Genomic DNA, 22124 nt, shown 5'->3' on the forward strand with positions numbered 1-22124 from the left:
GTTTGAGCTCCAGGGAAACAAATGAACAAACAGAAACAGAACAACAACAAACAAACAACATCAACAGCTCCCTTTATTTTGTAAATACATGCTTTCTTCCTTGTTTGTAGGTCATTCTTGATGTGTTAGTAAAAGATTTGTCCTTTCTTACCACTTGTGAACAATGTGTCCCTGGGTTTATTAGAGTGGTGCCAGCCTCACAAATGTAAAGTATAGTTGTTGACTTACAGCTGCTTTCAGGATCATCAGTACATGAACATCTATGCAAACATACACACACACACATATCCCAAACACATGTTTACCTAAAACAATTGTAATTTTCATCAAGAAAAACAAAGTAACCACAGAAATTGTGACCAGAAAACTACGTGAGGAAGGGAAAATTAAACTTTGGCATACAATGATGTTCATATTTGAAAGAGGGAACAGCAGTAATATTATCTTTGAAGTCTGTAGTGAGGCCGCTCACACCTGGATAGAGAGATGAAGCTTGAAGCACAAACTTGGAGCAAGTTGCATTGTGACAGCTGCACACAAAGAAGCAGCTTGCATGTCTGGAAACATGGAAAAGAAACATGCTGCATCTTGAAAGGTAAGTATTTGAAAGCCCAGCCAGTGTAGTCTTGATTCATTTTGGATAAGTGTGTGGGCAAAAGGGCCAAACTGTTTCTAGGAACTGTTTCATGTATTTGCAGTTTGACATCTGCAGGTTAACACTGTGGTGCACATCACTTTCCACACTCTCATCCAGACTCCTGGATCCTCTTTTGTGCTCACTGCAGTTTTGCCTTTTATGGAATAAAATAAAAATAGAATATTTTAGCTTTACTGGTAATAAATGAGCTATTGTTTGCTCTAGAAATCATGCAGAGTCCCAGCAATTGAAATGGTCTATTTTCTCCCTAACATGGTGTCCTTAGTCTGCATTATGTACTTTGGAAAGATATAATGTTACTGTCATGGTGAATACGATAGTAAGTATCACCCTAAACAGCATTAAGTCATCACCAAGTAGATGTTTCCCACTATGAATATAACCAAATGAGTTTTACTACATCTGGGCAGAGCATAAAAACTATATCTGTTGTCTAACATTGATAAGATGAAAAATGGTTTAAACACAGGGCTGCTTTCTACTGTTTCCTCCTGGCTTGACCAATTTCCACCTGCAGTGTTTATTCTCAGTGATTTCTGTGTTGTTCCATACAAAGCTGTGTGTGTGTAGAACATCTTGAGTGAAAGGGACTGGAGAGCTAATGCAGACTTACTGCAGGTAGTCAATGACTTTCAAAAACATATTGCTTTTTCTGGAATAGGATTTGTCTGTGATGGGATAAATTATTCAAAGTCTAATTGTTTGGTTACAGTTATGAATAAAGCCTGCAATTTCCCTACACTGGTTAAGACCTGTGGCCCTCTATTGCAGTTCTTCATTTCTAAAACAAGTGAATAGAAGGCTATTTAGAAATGTAGAGAGCGGAGTAACAATTAGCTAGCCCATTCACAGATAAACATCTTTCTAGTGTAAGTGTTTGAGGGTTGAACTGAAATAGATTATTTTACCTAAGTGACTGAATGGCTGAAGGGAAAGAGTCCTGGGTACTCCTAATAAACTCAACAATGGATGAAGAGCTAGGAAGTAATTCAAGCTAAATTCCTATGGTGCAAAACACTCAACTGTACAGTTTATATTTAACCACATATTTCTTATCTGATTCTTCCCAAATAATGCTAACTTTTTTCTTCCGAAACATCTGCTGCTTTTAAATTACAGGTGGTACTCAGCTGCCAAAAAGAAAACAGATATTTTTGTCACCATAACTCTCTTAGGATGTTTAGCCAGTGAGATTATCTTCAAGCTAATTTAGGATCTTCTATAACTAATAAATATTAGTCACTGTAAGATATATTGTCTTTCCCAATGACTCTTCCCATTGCATTTTGCAATTGTAATGCTTTGCACAAGGAGAGGCAAAGTAACTGTTGTTGTTGACTACATCAAACTACATCACAAATAAAGGAAGAATGGATTCCAGACTTCAGTGGAACACTTTAAATGCAAAACTGATTCAAACTAATTATCAGTTTCTCCAAACAACCACCATATACTTTAAATGATAACTGCAACAGCACAATTAATAGCTCAAAGATAAAAATAGAAATGAAGAGTACAAAAACCTATTGAAAAATATTTGAATGAATTGCAGACATTTTCCTCCACTGTAATAATGAAATCTAATGTAGTCTGCAAGTATCATATATTTGTTCATACATGTTTCTAAGGGTCCTTAACACAGATATGGAGCTCTCACACTGATCCATCCTCCCATCAAACAGATGGATCATTTCACTTCCAAGAGTTTTAGAAAATGAGGCTGTCTCTTAGAACCAGATGGAAGTGAAGACAGAAACAACAGCAGAGGAGAAAAGCTTATATTCTTTGTACTTTTTTTCTTTTTAAGTCAGTGTAAAATAACAATGCAAGGAAAAGACAAAAAAGAGTCTCATTAGGACGTAAGATGAGAAAACCCTTTCCTTCAATTACAAGTCTGCTCTCAGATACACCTACCTTTGCTTCCTTGGACAAGATTTCCCTTACCTGCAATTTGTTCAGCTGCTGAAATTTCTTATTTCCCTCAAGAGAAGATTTACATGGAGATTTTCTGCATAAAAAAACTGAGTAAATTCACAGAAAAAAAAGTATAATTAGCAGACTTTCTGCCATACTAAGTGTTCATGATCTTATTTCTCCATGTGGTAACTTGATATCTACTCAGCTATTTTTGCTCCCACTGCAAAATTTTGTTTAATAATATATACGTGTTGGACTATGAAAAGACATTCTTCAATGCTTGACTAAAGCCCTGGGATATAAGAACTCTGTTAGGCATTTTGTAGTGCTATTAAGAAGAACGATGAATTACAGCATAACTCTTTGTTTAGAAATATTTCTTTACAGAGAAAATTAGAGTTAGAAAATTATTAAGAATAATGATATAAAGAGTGCAAGCTGATTTCCTACTTTGTAGAGATAGACATCAGACCCTCTCATAACTTAGTAATATGACCTTATTTAAACATTGTTTCTCAGTGAAATTTTTTTTAACATATTAATCACAGAAATATTTTTTGTCTGTTGACTTTTCAACATATTTTTTTTTACATAATCTGGTTTCTAGAAACTTTGTAATGAGTGGAGCCAAGTTCAATAACTCTCTTGGAAAATAAAATTTGATGGAATATTTAATTAGAGTCTTTCTCTATAATGGATGCCCAATATGCTCCAGAGTGCAACATTTGGCAAATATAAAAAATAAGAGGGATTACAACCCACTAATTTTATGAAATTCCATTGGTGTTAAGCCTTATAGAAGTACTATCATCAGATTTCATGGATAATGAATAAAATGAAGAAATCGTTCATTTTTAAGTAGAAACAAATTTTGTGATAAAGATGTCTTTTAAGTTCCAAGATTATTATGGAGAAGGAAAAATGTTTTCATGTTCAGAGCTGAAAAATGCTGCTTAAAAAGCAATATTATTTTAGGAAGTTCAGTTTTTGGCCAGTGCAAGCCCTCTGGACAGACATTTGCCAGCATATTATAAAGAACTAGATCTAAAATTTGTCTCAGACTGATTAACAAATATTTTAGCTAAAAAGACATTGGTAAGAGAGTATGCTTTCGAAGAACAGCTTTTGAGGAAAAGAATGCCCATCAAACAGATTTCCATCTCCCCTGTTCAAGTCATTTTGAACCAGATTCCTGCTTTTTGTAGCTCACAATAAGAAAAATGTTCAGAATATAGTTTTCTGGTTCTGTGATTCCATCTACCCCTAAAGATACTCCACTTTGAAAATAAACTATAAATGGCTTTGTTATGTTGTATTAAATATGTTATAGAGAGTTTGTGTAATTAAATCCAATTCATATTATCATGAAGTAAATCTAAGATATCATAGAAATACTGTATAGGACTTGACCAGCTATTATTTACAACTTTTTTTTTTTTTTTTTTTATGCTTTTACACCTTGTATTTGCACTATTTTGTGAGACTTATTGAGACCTCTGAAAATGTACCCATTACTACCAATATCCTATTACAAATTCTTTTAAAATTTGAGTGCTTTCAGAAATATTAATATTACCCTACTAATCATTAAACATGTCAATCAACACCACTTCTGCAAACTAAAGCATAAATCTCAGAGAATTGCAAGCGTGGCAGACAGAGGAACTAACAATAATCAATAAACAGCCTGTCACCCAGGATTCTCTAAACATTCCTAATTAATTCTGTTCAGAAAATACTGAACAACAGAAATGTAGAAAAAAAAGGACAACATACATCTCAACCACAAAGCCCCTCATCAGACCTTTTTAATTGTCAATAATGCTGATTATAAATTGCTTTTAGGCATTATTAAAAGTTAAGAACTTGTCTAAGACTTGTCTGCTTTTTTTTATTTTGGTTTAAAAAGATAAATAGTTTCAAACTTCTGTTATGAAACAAATAACTAATAATTGTAATTAATGACCAAAACTGTTAACAAGATAAGATCAGAAGATTCCTCCTTAAGGGAATTCTCAGTGATGAAAAAGATATAGCCAGACATAATATCTGCCACAAGCCCCAAAATATTCCATCTAAATCTATACAACTAATCAATTCATGATCTTGTTTTCCACCTGTCACTTTCATTTTGTATAGTTTTGTCCTGATTTTAGGTCAGATAACTGAGATACCTTACTGAAACAATAAATTTACCCTATTTTAATGCTTGAAAGAGAAAGTTTCTCTTCATAAAATTTTGCTTTAATTTTTTGAAGGAAGAACAAAGTAGAAGAGCAATAGTGTTAGATGAACACTTCAACTTTTTCACTACATGTCTGAAAAACACCTCAAATTAACCCATTGAAAATTTTCTCTCTTGTCAATAGGGACAAAGGGAAATCTCATAAATGTTGCTTTGAGCCCCAAATGGTATAATATAGTGTACAAAATAGATCATTTTTGTTTTATTTCTTCTTCGAACTCTTGAATCAATGCATCTGATTTCTTATCTACTCACATTTAATTTTAGTCTAATGTCTTGTCAGACAGCTGTCACTTCTTACAGCTACTTTCAGAAAGCTGTGTGCATACTGGGCACAAGCATGCTGTGATTTATAGCAGCAACAGTCTGTTGGTGGAATTCATTTAAATCATTTAACTGACCTTGCACCACTTAAAAGGAAGAGCTCACGTTCAACCTTGTTCCCCAGAAGTCCATATTGTCATCATAGAAAAACAGAAGTCTTTAGAAAGTGGTTTCTCTAGTACCAAGTGAGTATTATTTACCTGGGAGAGGGAGGGAATCTCTCTTTTTCTTTCACCTGTCATGAGAATGAGGATAGTTGTCCAAAACTATCAAAAACTATCCAAGTCATGTTAATTTTTTGTATCTAAAGACTGATGGAATGTATGTAGAGGTGTTTCTTGCCCAGATGGCTGGGACTATATAGTAACTGCTGTGAGTGAGAAGTGAATTTTACTGGGAATTTTTGGGTGAATATCTCAATTCAGAACCTAACTGAAATGTGCTAAAAGTAAGATTTCACCACGGCCATTTGGAAGAGAGTAAAGTCACCTTTGGCTTTAGAAAGATGGTGAGAGCAAGAAGAAAGTAGAGCAGATCTTCTAATAGAGCATGGGGGAATTTTCTTTTCCTCTTTGTAAATTGAAGTAGCAATATATCCCAGGAGGCACTTCCATCTCCTTGACTGATGAGGTAAAAAAATGCTTCAGCTGTACTGATCTCATTTATCTGCCATATTTGAAGAAATGGTGCAGAGGAACATTGATAAGAGAGCAACAAAGAGTGAAGAAAGAACAGTGATGAAGGCAGAAGTGCATATATGCTGATTATATGCTCTTCTTTGTTTCAAAGTATGGATCAAAGAGAGAGACAAAATTTGCTATCCAGAAGTTGGGTGTAAGGCATTTATCAACCCATCCTCTGCTTAATCTGCAGGTTCAGTACTGACTGTGTGCAATGCATGTGAAGCACCTGCACCAAGTCATGGAGCTGATTACAAATGTGCTTTGGGCCAGTTTCAGAGTTGAAGTCATTCCTTTATGTATCTGTAGTGTTCAGAAGAGCAAGGAGGGAGCTGTGAGTTCTGCAGAAATGAATTCCTGGTACACAGCAGGTAGGTGGGTCCCAGTTAATTATTTCTGTCTTCTCCTGACACACTAAAACATTCTGCTACAAGTTCTGCTTTCCCCTTTCCCCATCCTTTCAAGAAATCTACAACTGCTCTTTATTTAGAAGGCTCAGAGATGGTATTTCAGTGGTGATTACTACCCAGTGGTTGTCCGTGACAACATGTAGCCTACTATTATTTGCAATTTATGTCTATCAGCAATACTTTATGACTGCATCTGCACTTACTGTCTGCTGAACAGTATTTAATTGCTTGTATTTAACAGTATTTAATTGCTTGACATATAAGATCTGTCGCATCAACAAACATGCAACCTCAGGCTCTATTATGCTTCCAGTGATCTTCCTTCTTTATTATTTGTTCTGCTGCTGGAAATCAGTTTGCTATAATATGTTTAGTGCTCATGAACAATAAAATCATAAGGTGGTGTTAACCAGAACAAATTCTTGGCTGGAGCATAAGTTACTCAAGAGAAAGCAATGAACTTCATTTCTCCTTAAAGAGGCATCATGTTTCTTTGTATAGAAAAACTATATTTTCTTGGCCTATGCAGGTCCTCCCCCATCATTTTAGAGTTCTAGTGGAGATGGAAGATCTAAATTTAAAAATGTATTAGTATCAATTTTAAAAGTTCTGTAATGTCCAAAGTTTAAAGAATTGCACTTATGTTAATATTTCCAGAACTATGAGAGTATTGGCAGTTGTATTCATGGGCTTGTATTCAGACTTAAAACTAGAATATGTATTTATGAAGTTGAGCTTTACGCACAGCTTAAGCAGTATGTGGAAAATATAGCTCTTACAAGCTATTTATTGTAAATAAGAGGAAAGAACTCTTCAAGACATTTTCTAGTCCAATGACAAAGTGTTGTATTACAGGAAATAAGAAATGATTCACAAAACAATTTAAAAATATAGAAACCCTACTCATACACTGAAGAAATCAAATTATAATAATAACAGTTGTAGCTGAAATGCTAAGTCACATCTTGAAGCATCGACCTGGTGGGAAGGCAACCTGAGGAAACTCAGCTGCATGCAATGCACCTGAGTGTCTGGAAAGGATGCATCCAGGACCTATCCCTTCCTAGATCTCATTTAAGGGTTGGCAGTGGAAGGAAGGCTGTCTCGCTGAAGATCCTTGTGTATCTGAGGTCTTCTAAGCAGCTTCTTTCCTTTGTTTCTGTGCCCGTGGCTGTTGCATTTGAACAAATCCTTGCTTCCTGTAGACTGGAACTTTGCTACTTTTCTATCATTGCTGCACTTTCCATCATGTAACAGTGTTACAAATATAAAATAATAAACGAAGATGAATTTTTGCTCTTTTTAGTTGTAAATGAATGTGAATATGGAACAAATATACAAGATGTTCTTTACATTTTTTACTTTGGAATACGTTACATGACTCTTAATTGCCTTTCAGAATATTTGTGTCATAATTTGACTGAACAATGGCACCAATATATTTCCTCTTACCATCCTGTAAATATCTTTATAACTCCCAAGAGACAACCTTTTCTGTATCTCCAGTGAATTTCAAGAATTCTCACAGCATTCTGTGCCAGTAATTCACTGTTTCATAACATACAGTTATAATCTATAACTCTCACAGCAATTTGAGCCCATTATTTTTTATTCTGTATCTCTCAGACACTGAGAACAGGCTATATCGTTGTCTCTTTACAACAGTTATACTGAGCACAAGATGTAGGTTATTCATATGGCTAAAAATGCCAGCTTGTTAGAAAGTAATTACAAATCCTGTTCTTGCATCTCATAAGTCTTGTACTAGCATTTGTTTTGGTGGAGATGATAGAAGATGGAAGGCTTGGATTCTGATTAACAGGAAAATGTGCATTCAAAAAGGCGCAGTTCAGGTTTCACTGGAAAGAAGGGAAAACTGAAAACTACTGATTTAAAACTTTCTTAGAAACACCACTGAATTGCCTTGGGCTATATTCTTATGCATGTGTAGATATTAAAATATTTTTATTTCAAGTAACTCCCTCCTATCTCTAATTGTGTCCTGTAGATTTTTATGTCAGGTAGTTACTTCTCTAGAGTTCTAAAAAATTGTCAGGTTTTGTCTAAAAATATGCTTATTTTTTAGAAACCTTACTTGTTACTGCAAAATTAATCAGCAATATTAAGGAAGTAATTTTAATGATGATTGCTATTTTAATGGGGGCATATTCTTAGCTAAATCTGAAATGCAAGAATGCTTTATGGTTTGGAGAAACTTTGAGTACAAAACTGTAATATATCTACCAAGCATAGATATCTGTTATCTTAGTTCAAATTACTAAGGTATTTATAGAACAGACCAGCAAGTGGCAGTACATGTTGCATATAAATCATGAATGATAAGACTAAAATCTCTCAAATGAAACTAAATAGGCAGTCAAACAACCTTTCATGTTCAGTCTTACTAATTTTAGCTGCCTTGCTAAGAATTATAAAAGCTTCATTCCGTATGACCTTATTTTCCTGGAAGGAATAAGCATCCCACATTTTAGGAATGGTAGGGAAAAAAAACTCTCCTGTAACTGGTGGGATGCATTTGTGCCTCTGTTAATCAAAATGTGTGTACTCTACATTAGCTGAGATTGGAAGATGAAATTTTCCAGAGACTCTACTGTTATGAATTGCCATGACTCATAAGATGTTCCAATAAATAATCCCTGTCTAAGGGTAGCATATTGTAATGGATGCAGAATGCTTACTCCAACAGTCTTTGATCCCAGTACCTCTTATGTGAACTCCAGTTTATGAAGTTTATTTTCATAGTTGAAATGTTAGGTGAAATCATAATATTTACTATTACAGATTTGTTCAAAGCTTGTGTAATATATCGCTAGGCAACATTCAGTGAGGGAAAAAAAAAAAAAAAAAAGTGTTGTCTTCAGTCAGTCAGTTAGCTGAGAACAAATAGTAAATGTGTGTTTTTAGATATTACCCTCCTGAAAGCCCTAGTTGTATGGATACAGCATTGTTAATAGAAGTATGCATTTCTTCTCCAGAAATATTTAGATGAGTGTAGCTTGTGACTGTAATGACTGACAGTCTTTGACATAAAAATAATCTTTGTACCCTAAAGGCAGAGGTAGGAAGAAATAACACAGGGAACCCTTGGTATCTTGAAAGAGCAGATCATCTCTGCCTCATGGATGACATTGCTGCGGGTGAAGAAGGTACATTTCTCCTGGGGCTCTTTTAACCCATTCCTTTCCAGTTTAGGATATCAGAGTTGTAAATACTGCTGATTTTGAATCTGAATGTTGGCATGTGGATATATCACGTGACTAAGGAGACTAGTAGTCTTCACAAGACAGCTGTCACATTGAGGACAGCATAGAAATTACCTGTTTCTTGTATTCTTCCTGGAATTGAAGATTATAGGGACACAGCTTGACTCCTGAATAAAATAAGGCAGTCCAAGCATCACCTGAGGCACTTTTTTTGTGAAATATAATTGAGTTGACTGAGAAAATATGGACTACATTGCCTCAATTTCAGAAGATGTTTCTGCACTTTTAGATTACCAGAAGCAGTATGCTATATAATTCTCTTATACAGTGATCCAGAACCAAAGGAATACATTCGGGTGCAGTAGGGCTAGGATTCAGACAGTGTTCTGAATGTTATGTTTTATTCCCCTTTTTTTCTGTGTTTTATCCTGTTTTAGGAGTTTAGGAGTTTTAGAGTTGAGAATTCTCCTAAGAGTGTTCTGCTTTGTTTGGAATTATTTTTGAGAAAGTAGAAAGACAGACCATGACTTTTCATCACATAAATGAAAATCATTAGGCTGAAAGGGTCATTCTTTATTCTCTGAATAAACATGTATCCTATTTGAAGTGAAATATACCCAAAGGGAGGAACAAGGAGACACATCTGAATATGTATAAGACTACTGACTATGCATGTTTTCTCGGTGCACTTAGTGAAGTACACTTTTTCTGTGCTCTTAGATGTAAATGTCTGTTTCAAGCTCTTGGAAGAATGTTCCAAAAGCTAAAAAATGGGAGTGGGATTTGGGACAAATTTTACTTGCTGACTTCAAATGGGAAAAGCTGCTTTTCTCATCCCATAGTTAGGAAATTCTTCTCCATATTGACCATGATGCAAACCTTTTCCACAAAGTTCTTTCTTAGCCAATCAATTCCCAGCCTCTGCTATTCTATAGGGTTCTATTGCATCAGATATGGAACCTGTGTTTTTTTCTTATCACCTCTTCTCCAGTTTATTTTGAATCACCAAGTGTATCAAAATTCTCTGGACTGAGCATCTGTTGTCATTTGATGAGATTTATTGGTCATGGGGCTGTATCTGATCAACACCATAAAAGCTGGGGGGAAGAGAGAGAAGGCTTTCTTGAACCTTATTTTATAATACCTCCCTCAGAAGAAAGAGATAAAATTACTTTCATTTGACTCATTTTTCCATTTTGTCACATAAGCTTTTTAATGAATAGGCTGTTACACAAAAGATTGACAGCATCATGAAATCAAGTACATTTAGAGTATTCCTAACAGTATAAGTGCCTCAAAGATTTTATTTAAGATCCCACAGAAGTAAAACACAGATACCTAGATGATCAGACCAAGAATGCATTGAAACATTACTTGTTTGCAGGGATATTTATATCCATATTTCATCTACATTTCCTTTCAGATGCTAAAGAGGATCTCAAAGGTTAAGGCTCTATCTGGTTATGCCTTCTGAATGTGGTTCACTGAACCTGATCTCAGTTGCACTTTTGTTGCTTAAATCCTATTTTGGCTAGGAGCCTCCTCTAATTCAAATTTAGTGATATATTACTTTTTCCTGAGATTGCACAGACAGACATACCTACTGAGGACTTTGGCTAAAAGATAACATCTAGTTTGCCATGACTATATTTAATGGGTTAGAAAATGTCAATGTAAATAAGACTCAGACAAAACTAATACAACACTTCTTAGGGGCTTATCATAGCTCTGCCTATAGAACACTGAATAATTAGTTACCATGGCTGAAACGTCATAGTGAGGATTCCAGCCTTTCAGAAGGAAAGATTTACAGCATCACATAAATTCTTCTGCTATTGCTTTTTCTTCCTATAACAAAGGTAAGGGAATCCCCTGAGTGTGTGGTAGCTGGTAATGTTTATTCGGAGATATTTCACAGTTAGTATATCCAGGTGTTCTTTCTGATTCAAAGCTGAGGTCAATAAATGTGATGGAAAATATTAGCAAAATCTTGGCCAGATTCTTTCAATGCCTTTAGGTATCTGAATAAGACTTTCCTACTGGTACAATATCTTCTTTGTTCTCCTTTCCCCAGCTTTTACACGCCCTCTAATTACATGGCAAAGGGAGATTAAAAGGAGAATATATCCTCCAGTTATTTTCCTGAAACAATGATGAAACATTTAGAAAATAATAATAATGTTGCAAGAGTGAAAGAGTAGAACGACTACATGATAAAACATTACTTTATCTGCTAATATTCCTTCCACAAGAAAAAAGGGTCATAGCCTAAAATGTATCAGGCCAACATGTCAAATTAGGAAAAAAAATACAAAAGTTCAGGCTGAACAATAAATAATATACATAACATATATGGAAATTCAAATTTGTTAGTAATGACAAAGGTATATGATTACATTTAGTTCCCTTTTTCTTTTTTTTTTTTTCCTTTTTATTTAAAAGAAAATGTGTCTTTGTTTTCAAGGTTGAGCTCTCCCAGCACTGTAAGTTTAACAAGCAAAAAAATGTTAAGCTGGGGAGTTTTCATGAATGAATCAGCAACAATTCATTACTATATCTAGAAATAAAATAAACCAAGTATACAACCACAAATACCATCAGACCCAAAAGAACAGCTCCTGCATCCTATGCTGGGTGCTGCTCTCATTCTTACCGTAGTTAGTAATTGTTATGCAAGATATCAACAATTTTTAATCAGAAACTTCTTTTCATCACATGTATTCAGGAAAAATAAAAATAAAAATCCAATGTAAAATCCCAGTAAGCTGTTCTGCATGTTTCATGAATCAAATGAAAACCAGACAAAAATGTCATTTAGGTCAATACTTATCAGCTATAGTACAATTTGTGGTCTGTGTTGTTTTCTACTAAAAGAAAAAGATGAGTGGGAAAAGTAAATTGCTGAAGGATAGGAAAAATGTTATGTTGAGTTCTAAATATAGAAATCTTTTTCTTTTTTTCCACCTTTTTTAATAAAAAAATATTACCATCTGTAAGAACTATCCAGATCGGCATATTTTTGTCATGGAGTCTTGTTGACCTTTTCCATTATATTGAACATCCCATTCCAAAGCAGAAGAAATCTGTCCTTAGTTATATCTCATACAAACAGGAGGGAAAAAAAAGCACAAATAAATAATCATTACACCCAGATAATTTAAAATAATTCATTATTAACATATCTAAATCTCTGACTAGCAACATATTAATTTAATGACTACTGCTAGATTGTTTCTTGCTCTTTTCCTCTCCAGGACAGTTCTACTTCATAGCTATAACTTTTTGTGAGAATAAAGATGCATTGAAGTGACATATTATTGTTTGCTGTTCACTTATATATATTTTTTTGGTTTGCATTAATGTTGTTGTGGAAGTGTGCTCTCAGCTGAAAATGAATGTGACAGAAAGGAAGAGCAGGACGGAGTAAAAGAATAAATTCACGAGGAGGCCCTCATGAGAGCTTCAGAAAAAAAAACTTTTTTGACAAGCTAATCATTTGAAAGGTTGTTTTCCCTATATTTTCTTTTATTACTGTCATTGCTATTGGTTGGTTTGTTCATATATTGATTCATATTCAGATTTATGAATAACGCCACTGGAGCAAATGGAACAGAATTGATGCTGAAAACTATTTGAAAGAAATAATTTCAGAAATAAGTATAAGTGTTACAGCTTCATAATTGAAATTTGACTTTTTACATTCTTCAATTTTAATAAGCATCAAATCCTTCTTCTGATTGTTTAGAGTCATCAAAACACTTAATTCTCAGTTCTGCACAAATAAGGTGCATATATATGACATAGTTTTTAAATTAATTTAATGATTAATGATTTATGATTAATTTTGGAAAATTTATTTCCTGGTAGGATCTTAATGAAGAAAGATAGGACTTAAATCAATATTATTTGTCTTTTTCAGGATTCCTACACATTTATTTATTTGTTTGTTTGTTTATGTAGTTTGTAGCAATGAGGCTGGTTTATAAACACTATTTAAGAAATCCAACCTTTCTCTACGAATACTAGATAACACTGAAGAAAAAATACCCCTTGGATTAACATACCATAAAACGTATTTTGTTTGCTTTTGAAAGATGGATATTCTTATTTCAAAGGTGTTTTATAAGCCTTATTGTTATCCACTAAAGGCATGCACGTGCATAAGTGAAAACCGCCCACCTATGTGTCAACAGAGGGCATACTTTGTTATTGTATATTTCTACAGCATTTTCAAGAAGAAACTGCACAGTAACCAACTACTCCAGCCTGCACTTGAAGAGGGTATTGATTCCAGATTTATGAGTTTTAGAGTCCTATTGCTGACAAACTCCGCATCTGTGACCACAGCTGCTGTCTTTACTCCCAGGGGACAAAAGAAGAGGAATTGCAGCAGCATAAGTAACATCTGGAAAGGCATGAGATTTCCTGCTTATAGACCTAAATAGCTATGCCAGCTCCTCTCAGCCTTCAGCAAGCCCCCAAAATACTGTGTTTGGTGTTTCTAAGTTATTGTTTGCCAAAGTGATATATAAAGTGTATTTGTTTGTGTTTATGTGCATGTATATATATTTAAGCATTTTGAAAACTATGATTTTTCAAATCTAGAATGTATATAATATATATATTATAATAATGCATGTATATATATTTATGTAAATAATAATGCATGTATATATTAAGTATTTTGAGAAGTGTGAGTTTTCAAATCTAGAAGGCAAAACCAGTACTATAGGTATGTAGTAGGAAATTACAGGTTTTAATGTTACCATTCCTTTCTCTCAAGTTTGTAAAATAATAGAAAATGGTATTCACATAACCTAATGGAAAAAAAGTGGAGTATACAAGTGTAAGTTAAATATCTTTCACAATAAAAAGACAATTTACTTTAAAAATGAACAAAAAATTAAGGCGGCAGCACATATGAGCTATAAAATATTGCATTTGGTGGAGTATAACTATGAGGTCACTGATTCAAGGCAAAAGAAGTTAAGACATTATAAGAAAAACTTAAAAAAAAATAGAGAAAAGATGAGTTGATAGGGCATATAGTTAACATAACATATATATAACATAACATAGTTCAGGTATATGAAGAATAAGAAGTCAAAGAGAAGCTAGTGCTTCTAAGAGACAGAAACAAAATAATTTGTTAAAGAGAATGTTCCGCTGAGACAAAGATCGGTAATTTTCCTCAGTGTCTATATGAAAGATAGAGGGATGGTACCAGAAGCCAGAAAATTATTTTCAAAACAAGGAAGAAGACATACTATTGTTAAGAAGCATTCATGTTTCTGGAAATAATTCTTGTACAGGTGAGTGGCATCTTTTTCAGAAAACTATAGAAAAATGCATAAATGCAGCTTTTATCAGCGGAACAAAAAGATTCATGACTGAAACAGGGCCCCAAATGAATTTGAAAAACATTGTGCCACGTTTAAAAAGTCACATTACGAAGTACATCAAAATGCAATGCTTCATTAATTATAAACAGATTTTTGCCTTTATGTATTCCAAATGAATTGGAAATTATATTTACTTGCATATATTTGGTGTATACAAATCTTTCTACTCTATTAAGCATTAATTTTTGTGAACATTGTAAATGTGTTTTGTCAGTAGGCAATAGAAATCAAACAGAAAAAAATCCTGGCAAAGTCAAAGGTATTTTCTTAAATAAATCCAATTTCAGATGCCAGCATATTGTAGAGAAGAAAACTAGAGGAACTGAAGCGATATAAATGTTTCTGGCTGTTGTTTTTTTGTTCCATTTTGTTTTTATATTTGGCTCTGGAAGTGCTACAATAACCCAGTGGTGTAACTCATACTAATGTATGAAAACTTCTGCACATAGTGTCTGCTAGCTGGATTTCTTGTGTGCAGTATGAGCATCTAGAATTTCTGCAGATATTCTAGTGACATCTTTCATTTACCTGGAATGTTACTTAAGACAACATACAAGCTTTTAGGAAACCTGCACTAAGTTTATGTAGGAATATAAGAACTAGAAACTAAAGACATGCATGATCAAGTACTTGAAATCTTGTCTCAGATCTTATTCCCACAGGTACAAACATGGTAATTCAAACTGAACATGCATGTCAAACACGTACTTGCTGAAAAGCTAATATAAGTAGTTTGATTTTGATACTCGGAAAACGTAGTAAAAAGATCATAATGATATACTGGCAATTTGTTATGGAAATGCAAACAAACCGACTGTGAATTGGGTGTGAATGGGGCTATTGTCTCTACTTGGGAAAATAGGATACAAAAAATTATATGATTCTATGTAATACTGTGGAAATAAATACTGAAATAATAACAAAAAAATCAAGTTAATTGTAACTATTTAGAATAGAGCAATAATTGAAGTCCATTTTAAACTAGTACAACACAGTATCAATTCAGTCCCCATTTCTGCATCACTTTGTCTGTTGCAAACTTCTGTTAATGTCAGTGCAAGTTAAACATTTCATTCAGTATGTTACTAGTGATCTATTTCTGAGGACAGCAAACTAGCTTAGTTGAGGTGACCACTTGAAAAGCCCTCATATCACCTCTCATTTTTTCACTCTATAAACCAGCATCATGCGAACACCAAGTCATCCATAAACTGAAAAAAATATATATGAAAAGAGGAACAGGGAAATCAATAAAAGTGTAAGAAAGCAATAAAAATCAAAATTGCTTAGAAAAGGAAAGGCTGAAGAGATATATTAAATACCTTAAGCACATCAATAAAGTGAAAGATATACTTCAAAACAGAATGAGAATTTAATAAAAATCAAATGAGAAACATATTTCAAAATACTGATTTGAAAACTAAAGGCATTTCTAAAATTTCTGCCAGGTCTCTGAAAATGGGACCAACTAAAATTACTGCAGCTTTAATCCACTCAAAATATATTTTGTTTCTTCTTTGAGGAATGTTTTTTGTTTTAGTCTTGAGGCTTTTGTTTGCCTATTTGTTTGTATTGTTTTGCTTTTTAATGTTTGGATTTCTTTGCAAGAATTGTATCTGTAAAAATTTGCACTAAAATATAAAAGCTGTGTTTTGTTTGTAATCTCATACTGACAAAAATCTGGGGCTTTAGAAGCATGAGAACAGTGCACATAAATTGTTAGGCACTGTGGAAGTTAACAGAAAAGTTTTGATTTCTCAGTGCTGCAATAGAAGTACAATGGGTGGTAATACCAGACTGTCTGGATAATCTTTAAGGTTGTTTTTTGTTTTTTTTTGTTTTTTTGTTAGCAAAGTTCCCAGTTTAAAGCTACAGATCCTATAAATAAGCTTGCATGTACTCACTTCTGAAGTACTTATTGAGGCAGAGGATGGTGGTGCATTTTAGCATTTCTAAGTGAGATAAATGTTATTGAACTTGGAACAAAAGTCATTTAGGAAGACCCATGATTTTGTGGAGGAGATAATTAGATTTGGTCAGGACCACCTGGATGAGATTTGGAAGAACTCAGAGCGTTTCTAGAGTAGACTATAGGAGAGTCAAGAAAAAGAGCAAACAAGGCCAACTTCTCTACAAGGCCAACTTCTCTACAGGCAATATGAACTGCAAAATAATCCCACCAGTCCACAGTGAAGACTTAAAGTATTTCTGTGTCCAAACTAGTTTATGTAAAACAATAAGTAGAGGCATCTAGCACAAGCGCAGGTATAGAGATCAGTGTGACAGCAGGGTGGGTAGAAGGAAAACATGCTCACATTGGCCAAAAATCTAGATTATCCATCTAGATTATCCAAATGTTGTCACTTCTTTTAAAGTGCTGAGCCTGAGTCTGGGCTCAACCAGGTAAAATTTATCAGTGTGCCATTAGCAAATAAGTTGTGGCACATATTTTTCTCCATGAAAGTTACTGCATTCCAAATAATTATCCGGATGTTTTGAAACATGAGTGAGATTTATGCATTTCACAAAGGCCAGAATTGGCAAAATAGTCTATTTCATTTTCCTGTATCAGCTAAAACATATGAAATCAGAGCAGAGAACTGATTTTGAAGGGATTTGGATCAAAATCAATTTATATATATATACATATATATATAATTTTGAACAGCAAAACAACAATTTTTTGAATTATTAGAAAATACACAACAGTTGATGGAGAGAAGCAAATTATAAATTCTGTAAGTACAATCTCTGTATTAAGATTAAGATGGGTTAAGTGACAAAATATGCTGCCATCAATTTGGCATTATGAAATTTCATAGCTGTGTGTTTGTTTGGTTGTTTTGCATCTGTTATTTTTTTGTTTATTTATTTCTACAAGGACAGAAATGGAAGCCTAAGATGTAAGCCAAGAAGAAATCCTTTAAATTAATATGTAAAACCTCAGAAATCACAAACAAAACAGTTGTGTACTCCTACTACATTCTGCATTTTCAAATAAGACATTGTCTCCCTTTTTGCTTACTGGAAAGCAGTTCAAAAACTTCCTCGTGCTGGTGCAGTAGTGAATAATCTATGTTCATAAAGAGAACATAGCTATGAGGCCATATGAAATCTTGTGTGACCCAGGGCGACAGGAAGAAAAATGGCAGTGTTTCCACAGAGTACTTCATGTTCATTATTATCCAGTAAGACAAGTGAATTCTGCTCTGAATAGATGTGGAATCTGTAGCACAAGATACCAGAATAGAAATGATTTATAATTTATTTGTACCAGAAGGTTCAAGTGAAGAAAGGAATTTTTTAAACCAGAACCTGGTTAAATATTAAACCATACTAAGTACCAGTAATACTGGACAAGGTATTAAATCTTGTTCTAGAAGCAAGCAAAAGAAACCCTACAATCTCCTAATCAAAGAAGGATATGAGTGCAAAGCTACAATTAGTCAGGGTCACAGAACATTTAATTGTACAGAAGTTCAAAAAGTTTAAATGTGAACAAAGTACATGTAGTATATACTTGAACAAAGAAAATTATATTTTGAATTCATATCCTGCAAAATTCTCACTAGTACAAAATAGTCCTCCAGAGACATAAAGACATACAAAAATAGCTCATTTATAACTCAATGTGATGCACAAAAAAAGAACATCATAACACATATTGTTTGAAAAGAAAAAAAAGCAAAAAGCACTTAAGGCAATATTCACAGAGGTAGGTTGTCTTAGTATCATTCTAAAAGTAAGTGGTGACTAGTTCCTTGCTGATAGCAAGTTCTAAGGCAGTTGTCTGCTCTCTAGAAAGGGAATATTTGGAATTATCCTTTTCCTTCTGGATTTTTTTTTTTTCTCAGATTAATGTACTACAGATTAGTACATAAGTGGAGATAGGGAGATTCTCATATAGTACTTAGTCGTATCACTTCGGAACTAAAACTCTATAGGTCTATGAAAAGTAGGAAATGTCACCACAAAAAAGTGATTTCATGTTGGAAACTGATTTCCACTTCCTCTATAAAAAGAAAGCCCCCCATAGGCTGTGAGTCTATGTAGTCATGCAGCAAATGAAGAGAAGGACTTCTCAATAAAATGCCTTAGAGGTATATGTAACATATATGCAATTAACTCAGCAACAAACGCAGATTTATCTGCATGTAGAGCTACAGTGTAATTACCCTAAGCTCTTTTTGCAGTTATTTAAGATCAAGTTAAGATAGTAGGTTGTATTCAAGAAACAACTCATCTATTTTAAAATAAATGCCTAAAACAGATTAGGTTATAACCAAATTGACTACAAACCCAGTTTATAATGTAGTTATCTGCATGTAGGTGTGTAAAGTTAGGCTATGATTTTTAGGCTAGAAGAATTCTTGGCGGAATTACCTTTTTATTCCTTAAGTTTACACCTTCAGTAGTGATGACATATGCGATAAGATTCTCAGGTTTTTTCTTCTCTTGAATTCATTTTTAAATAAAAGCTGGACATGGGTCAATTCTATTTATCATGAATGCACACAAAGTTGTGGCAGTTATATTCTTTTCTAAAAAGAGGAGCTGTGTAGAAAAGCTTGCTAGTGTTGTCTATTCAAACAGATTATTCTGTAGCAATTATTTGGCTTCTCTGTTCTGTCATCTTAACAAGAGATGCTCTGTAATGTGTTGTTATTCCACTTCTCAGTGAGTTGGATATGACAAGTTTCCTCAGAGTTCTCTCCAGTCACTGCAAGCTCAGATTCTGCCAACTCTTAGAGCTTATACAAATGATGTACTACTGTCTGCTCTGGGTATCAAAAATGGACATCAGTCATGCAGCAGTCAAAATCTGAACTGTACACTATGACAGAGGGAAAGGAAACATCCATCCATAACATTTCTCAGTAATAATCCTGATGGTAATGTATTTTAAAGTTAAAAAGTTTTTGTCTTCACCTTCATGGAGGGTGCAGTTTGGGTCTCAGAAGCTCTGTGTTGCAGACAAGTGTATGTATGTACATACATATATGTGTATATGTGTGTATGTATGTATATACGTATGTCTTCTGAATTTACATCTTCAATAATTCTGTGTAAAATATGAAAAATGTTAATGTCGGCTTTGTCCATATTCACAATATTTCACAGTAAATGAGCTTTTTAAGTTACAAAGGATGTTTTAATGATAATGAAGTGAGGACTGTCATATTTGAAGATTCGTGTCTATCAGATGAATTCCTCAGCGACTATAAAAAGGGAAATATCACTCCCATTTTTAAGGTGGTAATAAAGAAAGAACTTGAGGACAGAGTCTAGTGAGCCTTATGTCTCTGACTAGGAAGATCATGGAGCAGATCTTTCTGGAAGCTATCTTAAACTCTTTTGAGACAAGGAACCAGTATGTCTTCACCAAGGGCAGATCACAACTGACTCATCTGATGGCCATCTAAAATGGAATGATGTGGACAAAGGAAGTGAACTTACGTTGTCTACCTGGACTAGTGCAAGGCCTTTGGCATAGTCTCACACCATATCCTTACCTCTAAGTAGGAAAGATATGGGTTAAAAGCCTGGACTATTTGTTGAATAAAGAGTTGTTTGGAAGGTCACAGACAGAGGGTTGTGGTCAGTGGTGACCTTGCAGTATGTAGAGGGGAGCTTATAAGCAGAAGACAGAGTAAATTTTTCGTGGTCAGATAGAGATAAGACTAGGGGAATTGGTTTTAAATTAAGACAGGGCATATTTAATTTAGATGTTAGGAATTATTTTTTCATTCACAGGTTGGTGAGGCACTTGAACAAGCTGCCCAGATAAGTTGTGGATGTCCATGTCTGGAGGCATTATGATACACATTTCTTTAAAATTAAGATATTTCCCTGCTTCACAGGAGGACTTTTAACAATGTATGATCATGATAATCATGGTAACCCAGTAACTCTTAATTTCAGAGTACTGTTCATAAAATTAATATTACTGTTAAGTTGCTTCTTTTATTGTTACTTTTATGAGAGTTTCATTTTGGCAAACATTTCTTATCTGAGCAATAGTTTTTAAAATTTGATTATCCTTCTCTGATTATTAAGACCATAGGGCGCTTCCAGCTATAATTAGTGTTGAAAATGTTTTGTCTAATTTCATGACTCCAAAATGTTGATGTCGATAATATATACATAATGTACATAATTATATATAATAATAATATGTACATAATTATTCTATTGCAATTAATTTGACCTAAAATAATATGATTAGCAGATTTTCTTACAAAATCAATATTAAACATACCTGCTACCTGAATTTTCTCTAATAATCTGTGATTTTAACTGGTCCCACTTATTGTAGACATATCATTTCCCAATAAATGTGGGCCATAATTTTGGTTCTGGACCAAGTTGCCCACATTCCCTCTTGCAAATCTTTCTAAATGAGCATAGCTGTACCAAGCAGTTCAGAATGATCAATCCTTTCAAGATCAGAGCAAATACTTCTTAATGGGGTGACTGGGAGAAAAAAGTACTAGAGACTAGGATCTGTAAAAGCATATTAAGTGATGCTTAGCAGATAGATATGTGAATTGATACATACAGACATTTAAAGATGGAATTGTGGATCTTGAATTATTCAGTATAGAGGAATAGCTGACACTACTCACATTATAAAAGAAGGTGAAGATATGAGGGAATAACTTATCTTTACTGGAAAACTGGACAGATTAAAGTGAAAAAGAGGGAGAAAGTAAGAGGAAAAGCAGATGAAGGCGAGGAAGAAAGGAAAATGCAATAGTCAAGTTTAAACCTAGAGAACATCAGATATTCCTTGACAATATTAGCAGTTAGATGAGAATAAAACAGGGAAATTTCACTGAATAAGCACACCGAAAAACCTTCTGGCGATTATATGATAGCATTAATTTAATGTGAATAATTCTTTTTAGTTATCACAGAATCACAGAATCACCGAGTTTGGAAAAGACCTGCAAGACCATCCAGTCCAACCATCACCAATAGTTCTCACTAAACCATGTCCCTCAACACAACATCCAAACATTCCTTGAACACCTCCAGGGTTGGTGACTCCACCAGCTCCCTGAGCTGCCCATTCCAGTACCTGACAACTGTTTCAGAGAAGCAGTATTTCCTAATGTCCAGCCTAAATCTTCCCTGGTGCAGCTTGAAGCCATTCCCTCTAGTCCTATCACTTGCTACATGAGAGAAGAGGCTGACCCCCAGCTCACTACAACCTCCCTTCAGGTAGTTACAGGGAGCAATAAGGTCTCCCCTGAGCGTCCTC

The sequence above is a fragment of the Tetrao urogallus genome, assembly GCF_951394365.1.
Source record: "Tetrao urogallus genome assembly, chromosome: 7".
Classification (NCBI taxonomy): Eukaryota; Metazoa; Chordata; class Aves; order Galliformes; family Phasianidae; genus Tetrao; species Tetrao urogallus.